Here is a 24,003-nt window from a genome sequence, read left to right on the forward strand (position 1 = left end):
GACGCCGACTCACATTATATTTATAATATAATGATCCAGGTAATGACGTGTCTATATACGAATACGTATAGATCGCATACGCAAATGATAATAATAGCGGGAAGCGATAAGAAAGAGATAAAGGAGAAACATCGATTGGGAGAGTCGCACACGCGAAATACGAAGCGGATTAAAACATGTAATCCATTACATGTGCCGGTAAAAAGAGCAGAAACGGAGAATAGGCACGTGAAACGAAACGCGGGAATCGAACGGAGGAAGCTCTCTCGCACCGAATTGTTACGTTCTGCTCTCGTATTAACCTAGTTCAATCCGCCCGGGCTCTTTATTGATTCCGGTGTCGGCACGGCGGTGTGAACGAAATCTCATTCTTAGCAAGTTCAACGGCTCCGAGCCGTGGTGAGCGTGCACTTTGTTAGTGGCGTGTAACGGATCGATTATTGGGAACGTCGAATGACCTCGCTCCGTACACCACGGCTCTCTATGCCGATGAGCTGCATCGTCAGATCGAACGGTTTTCCAGATAGCTCGAGAGATCAACTATATTGACATAGGAAATAGGTATCACGGTTTCTCGGAACGTGGCATTTGATTTTGTTCGCAAACTCGATTGTGATAATTCTACGGAACAGATATAAGTAATATTTTAACAAATTCAAATCATATTAGAGAGATATATAATATTCCCTGTAAATATACATTTTTAGGATCAAAATAATTGTATATTTAAATCGCATATGATCCTTTGATATACAAGAAATTTTAAAGCAACTTTAAATATTTTATTATATAATATAAGCTATAAAAGAGTCTTTTAATTAAAAATTAATATTCTAAATCTATATTTCGTATTGTTGTAGAGAAGTATTTTTATGTGATTTTTAAGTCAATAATTCACGCTTCATAAGATTTATTTTATCTGTATGTGGCAGTTGCTGATAGTTGAAATTAAGACCAAAACTCAAAATAAACAATATTTTGACGAAAGAATAATTAGCACAGTGTTTGCACGCAAGATTCTTAATTAACCCACTACCTTTTGCGTGTTATATTCAACGTCAGAATCTTCTACTTCTATTTTTAAAAATTAATATTTGATTAGTCTGATATCCTATATACGCGCGTGTGATGAGATATCAATTTAACAAGACACTCAAATAAAAAGATAACATATATTCAGAGATAATTGAAATAAGTCAAGAATTTGAAATAAAGTCCGATTTGATATAATACCTAATGAGCTGTCGTCTAGTCATCAGTCTCGACATAAAAATAAAACTTATATGTAGATGTTCTATAAATTCTAGAAGCATATCTCAGTTCCTTTCGTTCTATCTTTCCGTCTGATCTTTATACTGTTCTATATTACGCGCGGCGCTTATGATATCTCCAACCATAATAATTCACGCTAATTAACAGGTTGGATGCCACAGAAAGCACCACAAAGTGGTCCTCCGCATACTCGAATTCGAGATGTCAAGATACCCTTCTTAGAGTGAAGAAAATTAATTCGCGCAACGAGAAAGATTTAGTCTGAAGAAATAAATAGCATGAAAATAGCTGCGAGAAATAACGAGAACGCGATTTAAAACTGTTAACGAGATCTGTGAACGAAATTTCCGTCCGATATGCGTCGACATCAAATCCATCGCAAAATGAAAAAAAAATAAAACAAGAAAATCCTATGCAAGAGGAAGCATAAAAAACATGAAATTGACGGATATGTCTACTAATATATCTACGGCTATCGATCGTCGTCAGTTATCTTTTTCAATTATTATTCATATCCGACAGTTGCGATCCATTCGTATTAGTCGGTTTTTGAAAGAGTACAAAGTGCCTCGTTACAATTCCGACCGTGAGAAATGTCACACTCGAAACTTGAATGCAGAATTGTTACGTCATATGACGCAACACAATATGTTAAGAGAATATAAATCATAATATTAAAAAATTTTTAATTAGTCAATTATTTAGATAAAAAATATATATACACGTATTTATATATATTTTTGTCTTATTATATCTCTTTTAACATACTATTTTAACATTTGTGTGACATTAACTATGTTAGCAAATAATAATAAATTATAATTTAAAAACAGAATTCCATTAGAGCATGGACATCTTTGAGACTATTAGCATATGATATTACTGTGTAAATAGACATTTACACATTTATTATTTATGATCTTTATACTTATGCATGTCCCTCTTCTACGAGCTAGTCAGACATGCGTTTTTCGCACATAACGTACAAGTCACCGCGTTATCCACGGTAAAAATACCGCCACGCATTCTTGCAGCATTTCGTCATGTGCAGTTTTCCTAGCGATAACAGTGTAGCAGTTAAAGAAACCGTCGCATAACGCGGCGTCTCTCGACATAATAGTTTCACGACGACAAGACACTCGTTTTTCGCTTTACAGGCTGAAAACGGATAAATTCCCGTGCCGTCGATTTTCTCGCATATAACAGACGGCTAATGTAACCGCAAGCGCATACGTAAGAAGCGCCCGGTCTGATGTAACGCAACTCCCTCAAGGTGAGCCAAGATAGACTATCTCTCTCGTATCCATTTTATCGATTCTTTTCTAACGACGAAGATGATCGATCCGTCCGATAAGTAACGCGAGTCCCTCGTTTTCCCAGGAGGCTCCAAGTAATCGTGCAACGGCACTCAACACCGCTAATCGACAGGTATTATTTCCTGGATCGTTCGGAAAATCGCTTGGCAATTTGCATTCGATTTATATTCCGAGAACAAGACAGATTATAATGTTTTCGCGACGGAGATTAAGTCCTCGGATCTTCCTGAGTCAAGAATAAGTCGAAGACCTTGCGGGACAGAATGGTAATAAAGTGATGGTTCCAACTTCCAAGTCAAACTTCAATGAAATGCTCTATATTCCGAAGCCTTAATTCATTTAAAACAAGTTCGAATAGATAAATTGAAATTATCCGATAAATGTATGAAATATATAATTTCTTTCCATTTTCTCGATTTTCTAGTAATTTACACATTTAATATTTATTACGAAATTGTGTAAAAAAAAATATATATATATATATATATATATTTGTTACATTTACCATCAAGAAAGATTCATTTTATATTCTCCCATAATATCATATTACAAAGTTACAATTATTAATTTTATTGTTTCAGATTCATTTTATTATTTTATTTATCTAATCGTTTGAACTAATCGTTAAATCTTTAAAACGAGTTTTAAAATTAACTCAATTTAACTTAATTTATAAATTTTTTAACATTTTATTATATTTTATTCTTTTTTTTTCATATGTAATCTGCTTATGCTAACTTCACAAAAGTGTCATTGTATACCTGACATTTTTTTCGAGTCATTAAAGCTTCGGCCATCGACCGATTATTATTTGCCGGACACTTGTTGTAATTTGCATTCGATTGATATTCCAAGATTAACAAACATGACACTCCAACCGGGATATTAAATCTCCCGTTTCTCGCTTCGAACTCTCTCACGAATTAAACTGAAGGTAGCTAAAGGAGTCTCGAGAAGAATCTTTAGAAGCGATTCGACTTTGCTATACGATATTTTGTTTCGTAAAGTGTGTTTTTAAGCTTATAATATATTTTCAAGAGGTAAGTTCCCTTTCAGATAGACATCGCGCATAATCAAGTAATGGCACCATGCAATAACCAACAATAAGTAATTGTTACTATGTGCTACATGAAGCTAAACATTTGTTGCGATTTGCATTCCATTGATGTATGCCAGAATAACAAACATTACTGCTCCTCTCAACGCGGACATTAAATATGGCTTCTTCGGTTAACCCGAAGGTCTCGGCCGAGGTTGGAATGAAGAAGCAAAATTCGATTTACTATATGAACTCTGATATTTGTCTCAAAAACGCCTATGAATATATAATTTCTCGGAATCCGGTATTTTCTAAAGTAAAATAATGGCTCGCAGAATCAAGTAACGGCTTTCCGCCGCACCTAAGTGATTGGTATTATTTCTTACATGAGACCGGAAAGCTGTGATTTGCATTCGATTTGTGAAAGTCTGGGAAAATCTGCTCTCACAGTAATCCCGACGGATTCCACCACGAAAATTAAGTCCGCGAATCCCTGTACGATTCAATAAAAGCTGCTCAAAGAAACCCGAAGAATATGTGTACACACACCCACACAAATATTCTTTTTTTAAAGATCGACGAGATCTTTAAAAAGGCATGAAAGAATCCTAAGCAATTTTTCCATAGAAATTATGGTTTATTATTCTAATAACGAAAAAGTTTCAAAGAAAATTATTTGCGAACGTGATATAATTCATACTTAAAATCAACATGGAATAATGCACATGTTCATGTATGTGTAATTTTATTTTTTTTTAAGATCTCGACAAGAAGAGAAGAAAAACTATATATACCTATATATATTTTTTTATACAAAGTGTATAAATATTTTTGAAAAAAAACTTTGTTAAATTAAAGACAAATAGAACGAATAATCCGCAAGTGCGAAGAAAAAGATATACTTTGATAAGAAGTAATTTTAGCATATATTTGTCTTTTTAAAAAATTTAAATAAAATAAAATGGAATGTTCTAAAGATCTTTTTCAGATAATCGAAATCTATATACCTATTCATTATTAATATGAAATATCAATTATTATAAAATTCTATCCAAATTTTTTTTCATGGAAAACACGTGTGTATACGATTTATATAAAAATGTATAGTTTAATCTGCCTTAGGTAAAAGCTAACTGTGAGAGAACAATAAATATAGTTGCGAAGTTAGATGCTTCTTCGATTGCCATTTCAATGGAAAAGGGAATCCATCTGTAGCCAATCAACGACAAAACATTACTTTCGCTTCTGAAAAACAGGATGCTAGAGATATCGCGTTCAAGTATTACACGGTAAAAGAAACGCAAATCAATCTTGCAATCTTACAAACTTAAGCCGACCAGCAAAAATTTTCAATAAAGAATAAAGCTAAAAAAAATAAGAGTAAAGAGAATCTCTTAAATTGTTGTCAATTTATAAATTAGTGAATAAATTGCTAATGATTCAAGTATAAAGATTTAATATTAAATAAATAAAATAAAATATATTGCTTATCCTTAATTGGTTTTCTTGATATTGGAAACTTATAAGAAATAATATTATATACGCAATACAAGAAGTTCGCGGTCAATCTTTGTAAAAAAAAAAAAAAAATTGGCGCAAGGATAATCAAAGCAAGAAGGCCAAGCGAAATTGAAAATTGCATCGGCAGTTACAATAATGTCCTGTATTATCAATATATAAGCGCAGATAATTTCCAGCAAATTCGCTGACGCAGAAACATACATATTATACCTATGTTGCATATATGTATACATATATGCTTTGTATGGAAATATCTGTTCCATTCAGGATCATTAACTCTCATTTGGAATCCAGATGTTTTTATGATTATGTGAAACAGAAGAGAGTTAAATTTATTACCTTGTGAAATTAACATCTCATTTTTAGAATTTCTGAAAATGAGATAGCTAAGAGTTATAGCCCGTTTCTAAAGAACTCTAAAATATCTAATTCAAAAGAAGTTCTGGTGTAATTTTATATATATATATATATATATATATATATATATATATATAGACCGAGAGAGAGAGAGAGAGAGAGAGAGAGAGAGAGAGAGAGAGAGAGAGAGAGAGAGAGAGAGAGAGAGCTAGAGCTTTTACAGAAATAAATTTATTTAAGATTATATATTATATTCAAGACATATATACGTATAATAAATAGAAATAAAAATTAGAAAAATAATAAGTTGATATTATATAATCTGGTTTCTAGTTTTATTTTTTAAAAAGACTCCTAGCCTTCTCTTCTCTTTCTAGAATCGCAATCAGCAGCGCCAGGTATTTACATTCACTTCCGGCGTCCTAGTGCCCTTATGCCTCGTTCACAGAGGCATCAGCGCGTGACGGGAAGTAGCGACACGCGATTCTTCCCATCAGCGATTAGGATAGCCTAGTCTAGTATTCCGTGCAACGCTGAGTAGAGGAATGAGACCGCACAGCGGATTACAAGGACTGTACATGTGTTGTCACATTGTATTGTCATTTTTGTAATGCCTCTCATATTTTTCAAAATAAAATAATAAATGTTTTATATAAACCACATTTATATGTACAAATATGTACTTTAATGAATAAATAATAATAATTATATAATAAGTAAAAATTCCAATCTCAATGCGGAAGGATTAAAAATCTCAAAATAAAATTTATATCATGTCAATAAATAAATTTACAAAGTACGGTATATAGAGCCAAATTAAATGTAATTTAGATGGAATAATTTCAAATTTCAATCTAAAATTGGCTTTTGTAAAACGCTCAAAATAAAATAGCGTAAACAAAAATAAACTTTGTTAAATTCAGAAATGGATTCAAATTTCATAAATGTATGAAGTTGCAGTAATAGAAGATAAAGGGGTTTCAAAACGATTCAATTAGTGTTCATTCGATCATTTATTTCGCATCTAGAAAACTCTATAGAAAAAAATCGAGAATTCTTTATAGAGAGAAAATGTTGCAAGATGCAATTTGCAGATTTGTTCTTGAACATAGCCAGAAGCAAGGAGAAAATAGTAAAGTATAATATCATGATAATAACGTAATCAGTATCTATGGATCTATTATTTGACAACAAGCTCGTAATAATGAGTGTACCTATAGTCGCATAATGGTGAGCAAAAATAACATCGTCTCCGTGTATTGAAAATTTGTGTTAATTACAGTCCTGATAACCACGCACAATAATTTCGCTAATATTGCGCATGACTAATCTTTGAAATATTTCGTCGCACAATCTCGGTTACGTGACAATAAGATAAAAGAGAACGAGGGCAGAAATATTCAACTAACCGTTCTATATTTGTAAATAAATAAATAAGTAGACTCATCACTGCAGAAATAAAGTTAATTTAGTAAAAGAATGAAAATTTTGGATGTTATTTAATTTTTGAATATATAATTTCAAATATAAATTCGTAAGTAATTATTTTTAAAAAATTATGATAAAATCATGTTACGACAAAATGTATATAGTAATATATTAATTACTTTATAAAATAATATTATGTAATTATTTTCTCATCACGACTTTTTTAACACGACAATTATTTATGTATTTAGTGTTTCTATATATAATCAGTACAATGAAATACATTTTATTAAATTTCTAAGATAAATATTGCGTCCATTTATATGAGATTATAATCGAAATATCAATCTATAAATATCGATAGAGATTGCAGATAAAGTACAATCATGGGATGATTTCTTTGAGGCAACACGGAGTGCAACCGAATTCATTTGCACACACAGTACCGAGCTGGTATTAAAATGAAACCCCGGTATAGATCCACTGTACCTATTTCGTACTTGCGGAGAAAATTGCTTTTCGTTGTTTCCACGATGACGATACGAACGGGATTATTTCGTTTGGAAGTAGAAATAATTTGCGTTCGTTTGATCCTCGCGCTCTCACCCTGTTCATCTATCTCAATTTCCCTTTCTCTCTTTACGCGACAACGCGAGATGAAAGGCAAAAGGATGTCAAGAGTATTCTTTCACAGCGAATAAAATCCAATGAAAGCCAGGACATCATAAACACAGTAAGCTGATCCTTTATCATAACGTTATATCGAAGATCAAAAAAGAATAAGAAACATAATTACACATACATATACACACACACATACAAAACTGTTTTATATAATCGTAATTTCTCGATAAATTTACTAAGTTTATAAGTTTTCTATGCATATTGGGAATATTTAAATATATTGCAGTAAATAATTACAATAAATATTAGGAAAGTATTTTTTTACAAATTTATTAGCAAAAATGTCTCGTAAAATAATATTTGTTATATTATCATTACAATCGTAATTTTTAAATATAATTTATAAAATATATAATATTTATTGCAAATAAATTTATGTATTATATTATGTATTCATATTATGTCTGTTATTCTTACTATTTTTAATAATCTGCAATCTCCATTAATTATTCATTATAATTATATAATTATCACGTTTATATTTAATTTAATTTCATACTTATAATGCTTATTACATCTAAACGTCATTTGTTTCACGTTAAGTTTTTATTATCTTCTAATCTCTCGCAATTTATCGCAATCTGTTTAATCTCACGCTTATCACTTCGCTTTGTACCTTTGTGTTTTGGCAAATAAATAAAACACGAAAAATGAAAAAGAAGATCACGGACTGTGAGTTATATATCAAGTTTAACATTGTTCGGGGATGACGACTCTGATATAGAACGCCCAAACCACCATTCCGCCCTTTACCCTCCCCGAACTTCCCCTCGTAATAACGGTCCGTCGTTTTACAGCTGGTCGACTCTTTTATTCGAAGATCCACGTGGATGGAAGGATCCGAGGTCATTCCAGCACGAAGTTTCCCCGGGAGGAGAACAGCACCAACATTCCGTCCTGCAATTTGCTCAGCATAGCCGTATACCAAGAAGTCGTTTTATCGCCCGGATAAACTCGCCAGAATGAGGAACGCCTGATGTCGCGAATGGAAAGCCAACCTCTACTACACTCTGCCCCCAGCTACTGTCCTGCGCGACAGGTGAGGCCGATCACGCGTTTGATTAACACGTAAAACACGTTGCCAAGGAACATCTTCCCCCCAACTCGTTCGTCAATAATTAAAGGCTGACTCTTTCGAAGTCAACTTTAATTAAAGAACAAAACATCGAAAAGTCCATGAAGAATTTTATCGAAGTAACATACAGTTTATGATATGAATTATGTGACACTCAAGCATATTTATTTCGACTTTTAAGAAACGCAGCTAATTGATTTTATCTGTGAGTTTGAAATATATTCCGCAGATATTTGTTTGAAACAATACGTTAGAAAGTTAAAAAAAATACGTTTGTTTTATAATTTGTATTTTTTTATTTTTTGATTTCAGAGTATGCAATTGTTAAAGGTACTAAAAAATTAAAAAGAAAAATTATAAAGTGATAAATTAATTTATATGTAAAAATGTCAACAAAAATAATAAAATTGTATCCTTTATTTAAATTAAAGTGCGATTTATCAACGTTTTGATGCAAAAGTAATATAATCTAAATTACCTTTTTAATTGATTTCAAAAATTCAAAAAATGCTGTACAGCTTCGGAAACAAACGATATTTTTTTTAATATGTTATTGGTTATTTTGAAATGTTCAAAAAAATAACAGAATCGCTCTTTTAACTGATATTAAATTTTAAATTGCTTGTTTTAAACTGTTTGAAAACAAAATAAAAAATAACACAAACAAACATAAATAATGCTCTCTCAAATAGCGTTAACGAAATTAAATTACTTGATTGTTGCATTGATCATTCTCTAACCTTAGCTTATTTTTTTTCGCCAGAAATAAAATAGAAATAGTGAAAACATATAGAAGTGACATACAAATAAACGTCATTTGGAAATTTAGATGCCGTTTAAACTGGGGGGGATAACAGATTAATATAATTTAATATGTATCAAAAAAAAGTTTTAGAAAGCTGCTTGTTATTGACACGCACGATATATACGATTTATGTTTTGCCTTTGTTTAACTGTTTCACCGACTTATTTAAAAGAGGCATCACATTGGATACAAAAATCGCAGCTATTTAAAGAGCAAAAGAAACTGATAACCGAAATTATATACATGTCGGCTCTTTCTCACCGAACTGTTGGCAACACAGTAATGACTATTCGTGTCTTAAGAAATGTCGTTTGAAAAATGTCAAACACGATGGTTACATTCATTGGATCACCGTCATCTTACAATGTCAACATGTCAACGACGAAAGTCGTTCTAATTCTAGATCCCTAGTCGATTAACATTTCTTAAGCTTACTCCTAAAAATAATCATTGTATCGCAAAGAGTTATGATTAAGTTGGATACACGTTATAGTAAGAGTGCTAGATAATTATATTTCCACATGTATCACAGTTTTTTTCCGTCAATGCAAACTTGTTAAGATAAAATAAAATGTGTGTATGAGTAATAGTTCTATGTATAGTTTATATTGCATTCGTGGATCAAAAAAATTTTCGCGTTATATAGACTTCTATCGCGGATTAAATTTCTGTTGAATTGTTATAGAGATATTGTTTGTATCGATATCGATAATATTCTATTTAAATAAAAAAAGTTTTAAATTTCAAACGTCTATTTTGTAATGTTCTTTTACATAGAAAAAGCATTTATCTTATATCTGTTCTGTATTCTCAGAAAAATATCAGTCATTCTATTATTATTTAAATAAAAATATTCTTTCTGCTATATGTAATATGTATATATAAATATATATTTTTTTTCAATTCCTTTCTTTATATGCATGCAACATAATCGTATTTTTAAAATCAACTTGAGAAAAGTGATTCATTCAAAAAATTTACACAAAAAATTCATGCAAGCATATAAATAAAAATTCTCAAGACTTCAAGAAACAAATTTGAAAATTTAAAACTTTTTCTCTATTTCAACGTAGGATTGAAGAATCCATAGTTAAAATCAACCCGTCGGGGTGGAGTGAGGCCAGGAATGCGATCGTTTTCGCAGGTCCCGCTCTCATCGAGATGATTCTGAAACGAGTTCCGGGAAGAAAGACAAAGAATCTGTAATGATGGTGAAGTGAAACGGGGTCTACGGAAAGGGTATTAAGGAAAGAGGAAGAGACCCGTTCCAAACTAAAGTAAATTTGACTTTGCACTTCCATTGCGAAATCGCCGAGGCTGAAGTCACGTGCGAGGACAAAAGAAAACGTGGATGGATACATCCTCTTTTTCTCCGTCTCGAAGAGAACGGCCTCGGGAAGGGAAGTTCGACGGCCATTATACCATCGAACGGAGGATCGAGAGGTACGCTTATTTCCAAGGGAACCTTCGAACGCGAAACCGAAAAGACTGAAATCGTTTGAATTTTAAACCACTTGTGGCGCGTTTGGTCTGCTCGAAGATTAATGGCTCTAGCTCTGACTGCCCTCTCTCTCATTTTCTCTCTTTCTCTCATGTTTTCTCATGAAAACTAAAAATTTAAAAAAATACGTGCGGATATGACACTAATTGCATGAAAATTTGAAGATTCGACGACGTATGAGAATTTACATTTCACGTTAATTCTTAAGGCGGGACGAATGTCTCTTCTAATTTTTATTTTTAGTTTGGTATGTGGTATGTGTATCATTTTCCTTAAAAACTCATAAAACGAAGCTAGAACTCTTAATAGCTGATAAAAATACACATATATTTAGTGCATATTGAACTTGAATAAAAGAATATTGTTAAATCTAAGAAATTTCTGTATAAAAGAGAGTGAAAAAAATTTGTGTTTATGAAAATGTATATTATTATCAGCATTGGTGAAATTTTATATCATATTGCTATTTTTTCCTCAAATTTATTATATGACAATTGTTGTTAAAAGTTACTCATTAAATAGTAACATCTATAAAAAACAAGAAATATTAAATAAAATTAGATTTAAAATTTTGTATTGTAGCTTATAATATATAGGTATCACCCGCATTCCACGGTTACTATGAGATAATAACATATGTGTCATCAAAACCATGCCATGCCTAAAAGGCATATAATTTATCGTACCACGCTTAAAACTGATATACGCACGTTTATTAATGCGTATTTAATGTGTTGCGAGATGTATGCAGTGATGAAATTGAAGTGCACCGAAATGAAAACGACGAATCGCTTACGTAATTTCCTTGAATATTCATCGATGGCAGAATGATAAACGAGTCGGAATGCGATAATTATAAGGGAGGATCTAATTCCAAGAATCCCGCCTCTATACGTAGTATGAAATATTATTACGGTATCATATGAATCCGTCTTCTACATCAGTTAATTCACGTCGCAAAAAAGTGAGTCATCGAAAAGAAAAATATCTTAATCTATACCGAGTTAAATAATAATCAACAAAAAAATGTGCATCGTAAAAAAAATTCAATTCTACATTTTTATTGATAAAAAATATAGTTCAAAATTAGTAAAATATCATAATTTGATACTGAACAACATTTTTTTTCTTAAGAGTTATAGATATAGACGAGCGTGTCTTCGATTTTATTCTCAAGTCAATCAATTACAGTGAAGGATTCGCAAACTTGTGCACAACTTCATTTAGAATTTCGCACATGCAACATCGTCGATCTATTTATAGAAGAAGAGTCATGTCTACCTGTCGATTAGCATGTCGATGATGAAAAGTACAAAGGCATACCGTACGGAGAATTCTCGACTCACTTATCGGACGCGTGATTTCTCGATGACGTATTTTGTACGACTGTATAGAATGTATATAGAGAAAAATGCAATATCGACAAGAGTGCATCACATGAAAAATAATGCTGAAACATAAAATTGCTAAATTATTAAATTTTAAATTAATAAATTTTAATAATTTTATTTTCGTGTTTCGATATTATTTTTTTACATAATGCCCTTTTATCGATATTGAAATTTTGGATTTATATTCGTTTTCATATTTGCAAAGTTTTTTATTCGGAAACTTCGAATAATTGAATTTCTGGCCTCGTGAAATATGGAAGAAACTTGAAATACTTCATGTTAAGCGCGTTCGGCAACTATCTAATCACATATCTTACATCACCCATATGTGATGCGATATATCCGCCTCGGGTTGGCGAATATATTCGGCGAACGGAGAGCGGAACACGCGGCATTACGGGCGTGCACGGATACCTACGTACACATATATAGGGCGGCATATAACAGAATGTATAATATGTAGATGCACGGTCGCGCGTGTAGCAACACGGTCGAGCGCCTTCCGGGCGTGCAGGCGTGGATTATTGCACGAATGATTCAGTGACCAGTCATTCGCGCGAGTTCACGGCGGTTTTCTTGGCTTTCTTTCGCTGGCGCGATATGTTCGCGATTCTCGCAGCACGATAGGATCGACGCCCAGAGCTCGTCGTAACAAAGTTTTCTTATTAAGCAAATCGGTTGGGAGTACCGGTTAGAGATAAAGGTCGTGTTACATGCAATTAGGGCAATGTGACGCTTGACCCTGCGCCAACACGGTTCATTTATCGAGGAGCGTGCTCCGAAAGTATTATGTATCGATGCTCTCATTATCTCACATATAGGTATATTTAAATATTTTTATTACTGGAAGAACTCTAAATATTTAAGTATATAACAATAAACTATGAAAAAAAGAGACTCTGAACCGAGTAATTAAGAAAGTATTTCATGTGTTCGGATATTAAATTATGATTATTGCAGGTAATATATCTTCAAATTTATTTTTTAATTTCGAAGTAAATATTTTATGTATAACTGAATTTAGTTTCTATACCGATTATCTTTGAATAATTTCTTTTTGTCGCATATGTATATATTTAGTTTCTATTGTATTTAATATGCTAATTTTTTATTTCAAATTTTCAATACTTATATAGAATTATTTAAATCACTCGTCGTTAACAGTGCATGTTTGCTGTTTCTTTCTCTACATTTATATCTCTCTTTCTCTCATATATATTCGTCGTTCGTAACTAAAAATTTTTGATACCAACGTGAACGAATATGCGCGAATATGGTCGGGATGCGGGCAAAGACTACGCTTGTAAATTGATTAGCCCATTCATACTTTCGACTCACCATCCCCTCCTCTTATTCATTCATCACGGCTATGCGCTTCGTTACAAAGCCAAATTTAAATGACGCGTTTGCTTGCCAAATGTTCGTGAATATCAATGCTCGTAAAATATTTAAATCAATTTCACAAACATATTGAAATACTGAAAATCGAGTGAATTCTTTGTTAGAATATCTAATCAAAAATATCTATTAAAATAAAATAATTTGTTCTAAAGCGAAAAGTAAGATTTTGTTATTTATTTTCATTCTAAAAACTTAATTCGCAAAGAATCCTTATGAAAGACAAACTTAAAGAAATTGTTTGTATCGAATCAATTATGCTGTTTTTCTAAATATTGCAGATTAATCGTGCTCGCTTCTATATTATATTTGATATACTAACGAAGTGATATTTTTTCGCTTTATTAATACGCGTATCTATCCATTCGAATTAACGACGCGTCGCTCCTTAATATTCTTCTCGCGACAAGACAAAATCCAACCGGTGGATATAGCGCCATACTCTGCAGGATTGTAAGGACGTTGTTTCCGTGCCTCTCTGTAACGCACCACGTGCGGCACGACCGCGCCGTTAACATCGCGACATCGCGTTGCTTCTAACGAGAGAACTAACTTTTCCGCCGTGGAAATGCTCAAGCCACGGAGACGTTTATACCAGGCATAATATAGAGACGCTGCGTCGATTCTCGTCGACAGATTCTTCTCTCGTGTACACATGCACATACGCACAGAGTTACCTTCGACTTGGTGTTAAAAACACATCTCGCTTGTACATAAGGAATACATGACTAAATGACGTATCTCTCTATTACTGTCTACCTTGGGACATGGCTTGTGGACAGTGGTGTAATCTGCGATTACTAGAGCCCGAAAGAAGATAGATATATTTTTCTCCATTCATAATTTTGTAAAATAAATATATTACAAAAATTGTTTTATTTTTGTTTAATTCGAGCAATCGTTAATAACTTGTAGCTATTTATATAATTGTAGAAATTTAGATTATGACAATTATTTATTTGAATAACATTTTAAAGTAAGAATTTGTACTGAAATTTTCAACATTTTTAAAATTATTTTAAGCATGTCAAGTTTGTTAAATTTGTTTTAAATATTAATGATATCAAAAATGTATATTTTATAAAATATAAAAAAGCAATGATATATTACATTATTTCTATCTTCTGGGGATAAAGATTACAGAAATATAACCTATATAGTCATTGTTGACACAGGCGAAACTTATCTACATTGAAAACGGTCTAATGTTTCACGATGGGCCCTCGTGCTTGAAGTAGTACAAACCGCTCGAAAAAGCTGCAGTTTCGTGCCGTGGACGGAGGAATATAAAGAGCGTATTGTGGCCGTTACAAGAACGGTGGATTACACACGATTCACCGCACGAGACTCGGAAATGATATATACGCAACGGAGAATACCGTAGGAAAGAATACCGGCCGCATAAATTCGGGGCGCGAGTTACACGACGACGAGGACGCTAAGCGACATATTTCCCGGACTCGCGTTTGTACTCTGAAACGGTATTAAAGTATTAAAGCGTTCCCGGCCAACGTTCTCGTCCTGTTCTGTCTCGTTTATTTGGATCCTCCGTTTTCGATTCTCCGCGAAATACGCGTAGCACATTATATTTGAAGCATCGCGAAAACCGCATTATTTTGCCACGAGAGTGAGAATTATTTCACCACGCCCGAGCTTCGAAACACGAACATGTAAAATTCACATGTGTTTGGAAAATTCCTAGGACTTGCTCTGCGAAAGAGTATTGAAATATTAAAGTTCGAGAAAGAGGAGGAACAGAGAAGAGAGCTTTACTATCCACTGAATAGTTTGTTCTCGGTTTGATTCAAGTCATATATACGTATGCAGGCATCTCGAAAACACAAGTATATATATAGGGTGTCTTAAAAACACATCGAGTGTCCTATTTTCAACGATATTTTTCAATAGAATCGAAAGCGATTTTTTTATTACAAGTGGTTTCATCATTAGCATTTTTGTATGTAGATTTTTAATATCAAATATATGTATAAGTAATCTTTCCAATTTTAAATTAATGTCTATGAACGAAAAACATAAATCTACTTGAATCCAAGATATTTTTATTTGATAATATCGCAAACTTGTGACAATTTTCAATATGTCTTCATAATAAAATAAAAATCAACTTTAAATGAAATTTGTTTACATTGAAACAAAGTTTATTTAAAATTAATTAAATAATAAAATATTATTTGAGATATTTTAAGATAATCTGTTTATACTTCTATCGTTAATTTCTTTTTACATTTAGTTTCATGACGTAATCTCACCGGAAACTTTCCATTGTTTACATAATTGTCAATCACGCATTTAATTTATGATAAAGTTGACATGTATGAGATTGCATCAATAAATTCGTGCTCCGAAAAATTTCGGCTTTCATCCATTGTTCTCTAAAATAATATTAAAATATTGAAGTTTCGCCAAATTTCTTTTTGTACCGTATATGAATATTTCGTTTTCGATTTCGAAAAATCGTGTTGTGTATGCACACTTAATCTTGGATAAATCGAAAATGCATTATTTTCACATCCCGATTACATCCAGCACCGATCAATGTTTTTATAATTTGTATAACGGATTAAAAGATGTGTCAATATTCTACTCTCTGTATATTTTATAATATAACTACGTCTGTTTTAACTATAGCAAATAATATTATATGCTATTAATTTTATGATCATATTTCATTTTGAAAATAAAATATATCACGCTGATTCTAAACCAACTATATTTTTAAATGCGCTTCGATATATATTTATAATTCTGCATTTTAATGTTCGAATTATATATACACTTTTGCTATATATTTTTTTGAATATGAGAGATGATTACAGTTGGAATTGAAAATAATAACAGAGTATATTATGCAACTCTATATTACGAGAATATAATAAAAAATAATTATTTCAAATATCATTTCTGCGATATAAATATACGTGTTGTATAATAATCATATCAGACTCATATACATCTGCCAGAGTTACGATTGCTGTTCATATAACTAGACAATAGACAATAGACATTAAAGATACTAGATAATATAAGCTTAAAAAAATCAATGTTTCTCAATATATCTCCATGTAATAGAGATTCTAAAAAAAATAAGTACAGATATAATTAGATAGAAACATTTTGCGTATCACAAATATAGAATTATATGTAAGATAATATCGTGCATAAGAACGACATTTGATTTCATTGTCTTGCACGCTTCACGTCCACAATGCCGTAATAATTGTCTGCTATTATTTTCTTTGAACAGGCGCCAAAGGATACTTTCTACAACACTCCTTTAGTGAATCTTGTTAAGTCATTTGAAAGATTCCGTGTCTCAACATTGTAATACATATAATGCACATAAAAAAGTGCAAAAATATGTCTTTCTTAAAAATTCCGTTTTATTAATAATGGAGAAATACCTTTAATGTCTAATGTCTACCGACTATTTATAACTAGCAAACAAAAAAAATGATTCATAAATTTAAAAATTAGTCATTTTACATTAATCAGTTTCTTAATCACTTTCTTTTCTTCTACCCGTTGGACAACTTTCGTCCAAGCTTAAAATGTCTTAACACCCTCCCCATTTTCTTCCCTCCAATTTAGAATTCAATGGTTTAGCTGGAGCAGCGGTTCTCAAAATCTAATCAGAATATTAATAAATATTAAGAAATTAATACACAAAATGTGTCTTCGCGTACATGATTTCTTTTGTTTGCAAATTCTTTAAATTTAAAACAAATTTGTATCCCGATAGGTCATGACTCATGACTTTCCGCGAAATTTTTGCAAACGAAAGAAGAATCCATGAAAAAATGTGTACTGGCACGCCCAGTAACGCAAGAAAACAGAATATAAAATTGAGTTTCTGAAACGCTCGGATAAAATCTGGTTGGCAATAATGATTCGACGGGAGTCCATCAAAGTGAAAAGATTAAGAACCGTTGCTCCGAAGTAATGCTCTCAAATGCAAACCGGATTCGCTTTCTTTTTGACGCGACCGCAGCGTTTAGTACGTTCGAGTCGAGCTCGTCGGCGAAAACGCAATCCCCGGAATGCAATGGTCATTTAAACTCTGTAAAGCAACTCGAACACTCGATTTATCCGTAAAGTCGACATTCGAACAAAGGGCCAGAGATAAAAAACTTCCCACGTATTCATTGGAGCTCTCTCGGAAGGAACAAAACTCAGTGTTAACCTCAAACGCAAAACAGTTTGTGTTCAAAAGAGAGTTTATAAATTTTCTAAAGTACACAAATATATATAGAGACGTCGAGCGACGTCTATAATAATTGTAAGTTGGATCGCCTATTGTTTTGAATTTCGAATCTACTACTTGAAAATTTTCCTACGCGATATATACAAACTTTCCATTGTTTTCGACATCCATTTGAAAAAAACCTCGACGACCTACAACGACGACTACCGTCCGATACACAAAAGACACAATACGCCTACGCAACAGGAGATATTGGTTTCGGAGCATCGCCCGTTAGAAAATTCGGAGCCAACGCGAACGCTACGATGGTGGAGGTTAAGTTCCTACCTGTCACGCGTGTTGGTGCTCGTCGGCGATTTTCGTGACTCTCCGTGGAACTTCGACGACGACCCGCACGCCGACACGCCTGCACATTATCCTCGGCACGTCACTAATTTTATATCCGCTCCGCTGGTGATTGCACTATCACTTATTTTCCGGATGTTTCGAAAAAATACACCATCGAGCGACGTACGCGGTTAGTCACCACCGAACCAACGTATTGAACTGCTCTGCACTACTCTCACGTGATCACACAGCGGCACTCGCGCACGCGTCCTCCCGTACGGAGAGACGATCGTTTCGACGAACTGACCCGGACTGTGAATCACGACTACGGCGACGACGGCGAAGGGCTCGAGGCTCGAGAGCTCGGCGTCGGGAACGACCGAGAGTGCACGAGCCTGTCCGAACGTGCGCGGACTCGCCTCAACTCCGTCCCGACTCGCGCAGCCCCGCACGCGAGGAACCTGGTCACGACACGCGCAGCTCCTTTGCCTGAGGCTGCTGAAAACGTGAAAAGCGAAAAATTTTCTCATTAATTTCTCTATTGCGAAATTTTTCACGTTTTCGTCCCCCAGGGAAAAGTTGCGGGAACGATCCCCGGAGTAATTTCGACGCACTATATATGTATATGTTACTTCGTACCGTACTCTTCAAGGGCTATATCGCGTGACCGCGAGAAGTCGCGCAACGCGTTGTACACCGTCTGGCACGAAGGCTACACTCGTTATCTTTTTGCTCTCGTTCCCGATCGTGAGATTCGCCGTAGGCCGGACAGGCAGGTAGAGAGAAGAGAAACGAGAGCGTGATCGGTTGCGCTCTCCTCTTCTTCGAAACGTTTAAATCGCCGCTTTTCTTCACTCATTACCTCACAACGTCAATAATGACGTTGAGAAACGCCAGAGATTACTTGTCCAAAAAAAAAAACAAAAAAAAAAAGAATCACGAGATCCTATACAATATCTCCTATCGTACAAATGCACTTTTGAACGACGCGAGACGAGATGACCTTCCTTCTAGCGAGGACGTTGCTATTGCAAAATGACGTTCGGGCAACGTGACTCCCCTTCGTCGTCGCATATCGAGTTTCTCCGGAGAAAACATCGCTGCGCGCGCGATTCTTCCTGCAACGGCAGATCGACGAGACGGCGTTCTCACGCATTTTTATCGCGCCTGCCCCGGGGAAAGCTTCGACTTCAATGGAATTCCCTCTATAGTCGGTGCAACGATGTTACCTTGCGACGGTCGTATGTGGCGTCCTCGCGAATTGAAATAACATGCGCGAATCGAGACGACGCGATCACGATCGGGTATAGTTATTCTCAATTTATGTATAACTCATTCTTTTTGCTATCATGCCTTGATAATGGAAACAATAAGTCAATAAATATGACGATAATCTATGTTATAGCAATTGTCAAAATGTCAGAATATGTCATTGCTTTGTTATCGTTTTCATTTCTTTATAATTTCACGTATATACAATAACAGATATGTTATTAATTTATAAATTCAGCCCAAATATTTTATAAAATGTCTGAAAGTTCTATGCCTTTATTGTCGTTCTTATTTCTTTATAATTTCATGTATACACACATGACAAATATACAACGAAAAATTTAGAAAATAATTATAATATTTAAGTTATATTTTTTTATTGTTTACTTGTCATGAATATAAAAAATATAACTTAAATATTATAATTATTATCTGTCATTGTATATCTGTCATATATATATATACATGAAATTATAAAGAAATAAAAACGGCAATAAAGAAATAGAACTTTCAGACATTTTATAAAATATTTGGATGGAATTTATAAATTAATAACATATATACATATAATAATTGGGCTATATTTCAATGCAATGTCTATTCCAAAATCCACAAGCAATCCCAAACACCGATCAGCTGTTCGCAAGCTCACGAGTTTCACAACGCGAATTCTTCGAAAATGCGATTTGCAATCGATCTGTAAGCACTTAGGTCACTGTGCGCGAATCGCTCGCTTGTGCATCTATTCCGTAATGTGTATCGCCGCATTAGTGCGTCCAGGTGTTACACGATACGGACGACGAAATACGATAGCTTCCTCGTCAACGGGCGAGAAGCATTGCATATACTGGTTCTACGCAGACATCGAACGAGCGACTCCGCAACTCATTCATTTGCGCATGCAGCGAAGAAATACATATCGTTTTTCGTCAAGCTTTCCTTCCTCCTACTGGGATTGCTGGACGATCTAGTGCATGCAGTGGCTCGAAATACGAGCCAGTAAGCGTTCGTTATGCACATTTGCATCGATGCAAAAGAACGTAGTTACGCAATAATATTGAGATGCCATGAATATCTTAGATTTCCTAATTTTTTCCAACTAGAGCGCGAAATAATAAATAAAAAAATTAAATTACTAGATTAAAAGGTAGATTATAGATTGATTATTTATTTCTCCCTATCAATAGAATCTTTCATAAAATAAAATATAGCAATAATTCAGATTGAATATACATTAAAATTTTAGATAAAAAAAATGCAAAATTTTTAATTTTAGTCTAATATAATATAATTATAATTACGTTCAATTTAGTATGATTTTTTCTTATAACTCAAATATACTCGTATATATTGCTCTTAAAATAAATAACTCATATATTCGTAACGTTTCATGTCATATTTAACTTCATTCACGAATAATATTTGTGTGTGTGACTGCGAAGTTAAAAAAAGTCACAAGTCTCGATTAAGTAAGCATAATAAATGTGATTTAAAAAAATATCGTCGAGATGGCATGTAATTTCTTGGTTCCTCATTAAATGATATTTGGTACAAGCCTCATTATGATGACGAAAACGTTCCGCGAAACGTATTATCATGACATCCGCCTCGGCTGCTGCAGTTGATAAGATGGGATAGGCCCACGCCACCCACGCTTACCAGAACGAAAGCTAACCCACTCATTCTTTCGAGCAAGTCGAGTCCAACAGCGCAATCCTTACAGCGAGATTCAAAATAGTGTGTCTACGCACAATCTACGTATAATATACACTGAGAAAATTTTCTCTTAAAATTTATCCATTGAAAATCATGGTAATCGTGCGGGACAATATAAAACATGTTTGATCAATTTTACTAAACTGCATGGCATAGTAAAATTAATCAAACATATTTTTTTATTTTATTGTTATAGATATTATTTTTATTGTGATAAATATTAATCAGAGAAATTCTCATAAAATTCTTTCCATACCATATATTGTCCCACGATTACCATGATTTTCAGGGTAAATTCTAAGAGAAAATTCTCTCTGTGTATGTATAATATGGGAAGAATATATCTAAGTTGTTATACTTGTGAATATAATATAAATTAATCGTTATATCGACTTGAGAGATTCATTTATGCTTCTTTTTCTTTCCATTTCTATTATTGTTGCAAATTATTCATCAGCATTTATTTAATTTCAAGTTAAGATGATTCTCGATGTTGATATTATTATCGTATTATTCATATGGAGCATAAAGGAGAATATAAAATAGCAGCTCGAGGATATTCTATGCATAAGTTATCGCTGTTACAGGGAGTTCATGTTTTTGTGCCGAAAACGCGTCGCTAATCTTTAGATCTGACGCACGCAACGTCGTTAAGCCAAACACGTACCACCGATAGTCGCATCGAAAATATGAAATCTCACGCCACACCAAGTGTTCGCAACCTACGTTTTATGTGCGCAATTGCGTGTCGAAATTTTTTTCCGCGTTTTACAACATGTCGTTCAACGTAGAGTAAAATGTCACGGACGTGTCCTTATCACCGAAAGTATCTTTTTTTTTGTTTTTTCATTTCAAATGCGCGAGATCTCGAATCCGTCGATTGATCAGCTCTCTAACAGATTCGCGCAGGTTCGTGCAAGTTTAGCGCGAGGTTACGTCGGAGGCAAAGGGAACCTCGTGGAAGAGTAGAGTTTGTTCAGCGAAAGAGAAAGGAGAGTGTAAAAGACGGACAGAAAGCGAGAAAGAGACAAAGAAAAGACGAGAGGTAGGTAGGTAGGTAACGAGGGACAGAAAGAGAGGGGAATCAGGATAGGGTAAGAGAGATACGGTCGTTGGCCGGTTCGGGCAAGGCTGCTGGCAAGGAGAACCAGGGCTGTAGTTACAAATAAAGAAAACGGGCGCACACCTTCGATCGACACCGCTGCTGTAATAACGGGGCGCGTACGAGAAAAGAGATGCGAATCGTCCCTCCCTCCCGGCCGTTCGTTCTGCTTCACCGAAGAGTCCTAAACCGGTGCGCTACTTGTAAACCAGTTTCAGATTTAAAAAAAGCGTCCAGTGCATCATATGCCCGCGAAAATAAAGTGTTATCTCAGAGCAAGCTCGTTCCATCATCCAGAAATTATAATCAGATTTATATATACTGTACAATAAACACGATTAAAAAAGAACTCCTGCCATATATAAAAGATACGATACGAAACGCTGTTGAAGATCGGGACGTTTAATTCTCAAATATCTTTTTCGCAATCGCTATAAAAATGTTCTCGTAATCATCACAACAAAATATTTTTCTAATCCGACTGATAAGAAATAGACTCATATATTTTTTTTATATTGAATGAGTCATTAAAATTTTACGTCCGGATTAGTTTTATTGTGACTATGACAGATATATACGAATCTTTAAATCAAATATATAACTTGTGACATCATCTCCAATGTTTTATAAATTATCTTTAAAGCGCATTATATATATGACAGACCTTTATGACTGAACTATAATAAGTATAAACTATAAACCATTAAAGAGACTATAATATGAAAAAAAAAAAAAAAAAGATAGAGAATGTTATTGAAAAATATATCAATTATTCCATTATTCCATTGTCATTATTTTGAAAATGCAAATCCTGTTTTGAAATTCTTACTTTTGATATATAATATGCAAGATTCAGAATGTTGAAACACACATATATCACTTTTAAAGTAAACAAGACTATTGCATCTTTCGCTATCTATCTCGGGGAAACAGATCTACATGGCACGATCTGCATCGAGGGATTGTAATGAACGTGCCGACCACGATTGGATGTTTTCACACGAAGAAATCCGAGAAATGATTCGTATTCACCGCGAGTGACCGTTACACACGCACGACGGTAATACTACCGTATAAGCAAGTATATATTCCACACCTTGGCGATAAGAGTTCTCGGTATTAATCACGCCTGATTCCCCTTATCGGCGTATGCTGATTATTAACCACGCCGACGTCTCGTTGTCGGTTAAGTGCATATCCGGCGTCTCTTTTTCTTACAAACCGCGGCACTTTCATCGATGATAAATGTTTATCAGCGGCGAGATATCAAATTAAATTAATTAATCAACTTACGATTTAATGATACGCTCTTATTGCGCATCCTATATATCATATTATTATTTCGCTGTTCAAAATGTTCTGTCAGTTCCCGTCTATCGTACTTTATACAGTAAAATTCCAGGAAATCGATGAATCGCGCAGTTTTTCATTATCGTTTTTCAAATTGCAGAAAATAGTTTACTTTTTGAAAATAAAAAACGAATTTGAAGTGATGAAATTTCGATACATTCTCTAATACAACTTACTGTGGAATCAAAAAATAATCTCCGAAATAAAACGCAATCTCATTTCTGCAT

At 33.8% G+C, this 24,003-nt stretch overlaps 1 protein-coding gene across 3 annotated transcripts in view; it reads right to left on the reverse strand.

Moving 5' to 3' along the window:
- Plexa (plexin A) overlaps positions 1-24,003 on the reverse strand; it is a 254,934-nt gene that overhangs the window by 193,243 nt on the left and 37,688 nt on the right. The window contains exon 1 of one of the 3 annotated variants that reach the window (XM_083038984.1): positions 18,337-18,667. The exons of the other annotated variants lie outside the window; for them this stretch is intronic. The gene's annotated coding sequence lies outside the window, so the exon portion shown is untranslated. Of the gene's footprint in view, positions 1-18,336; positions 18,668-24,003 lie in introns of those variants that run through there. 3 annotated transcript variants of the gene reach the window in all.

Source organism: Prenolepis imparis, unplaced genomic scaffold, assembly GCF_030444845.1.
Source record: "Prenolepis imparis isolate NDT839.2.m4 unplaced genomic scaffold, iyPreImpa1.0 SCAF_5, whole genome shotgun sequence".
In the NCBI taxonomy this organism is placed as follows: domain Eukaryota; kingdom Metazoa; phylum Arthropoda; class Insecta; order Hymenoptera; family Formicidae; genus Prenolepis; species Prenolepis imparis.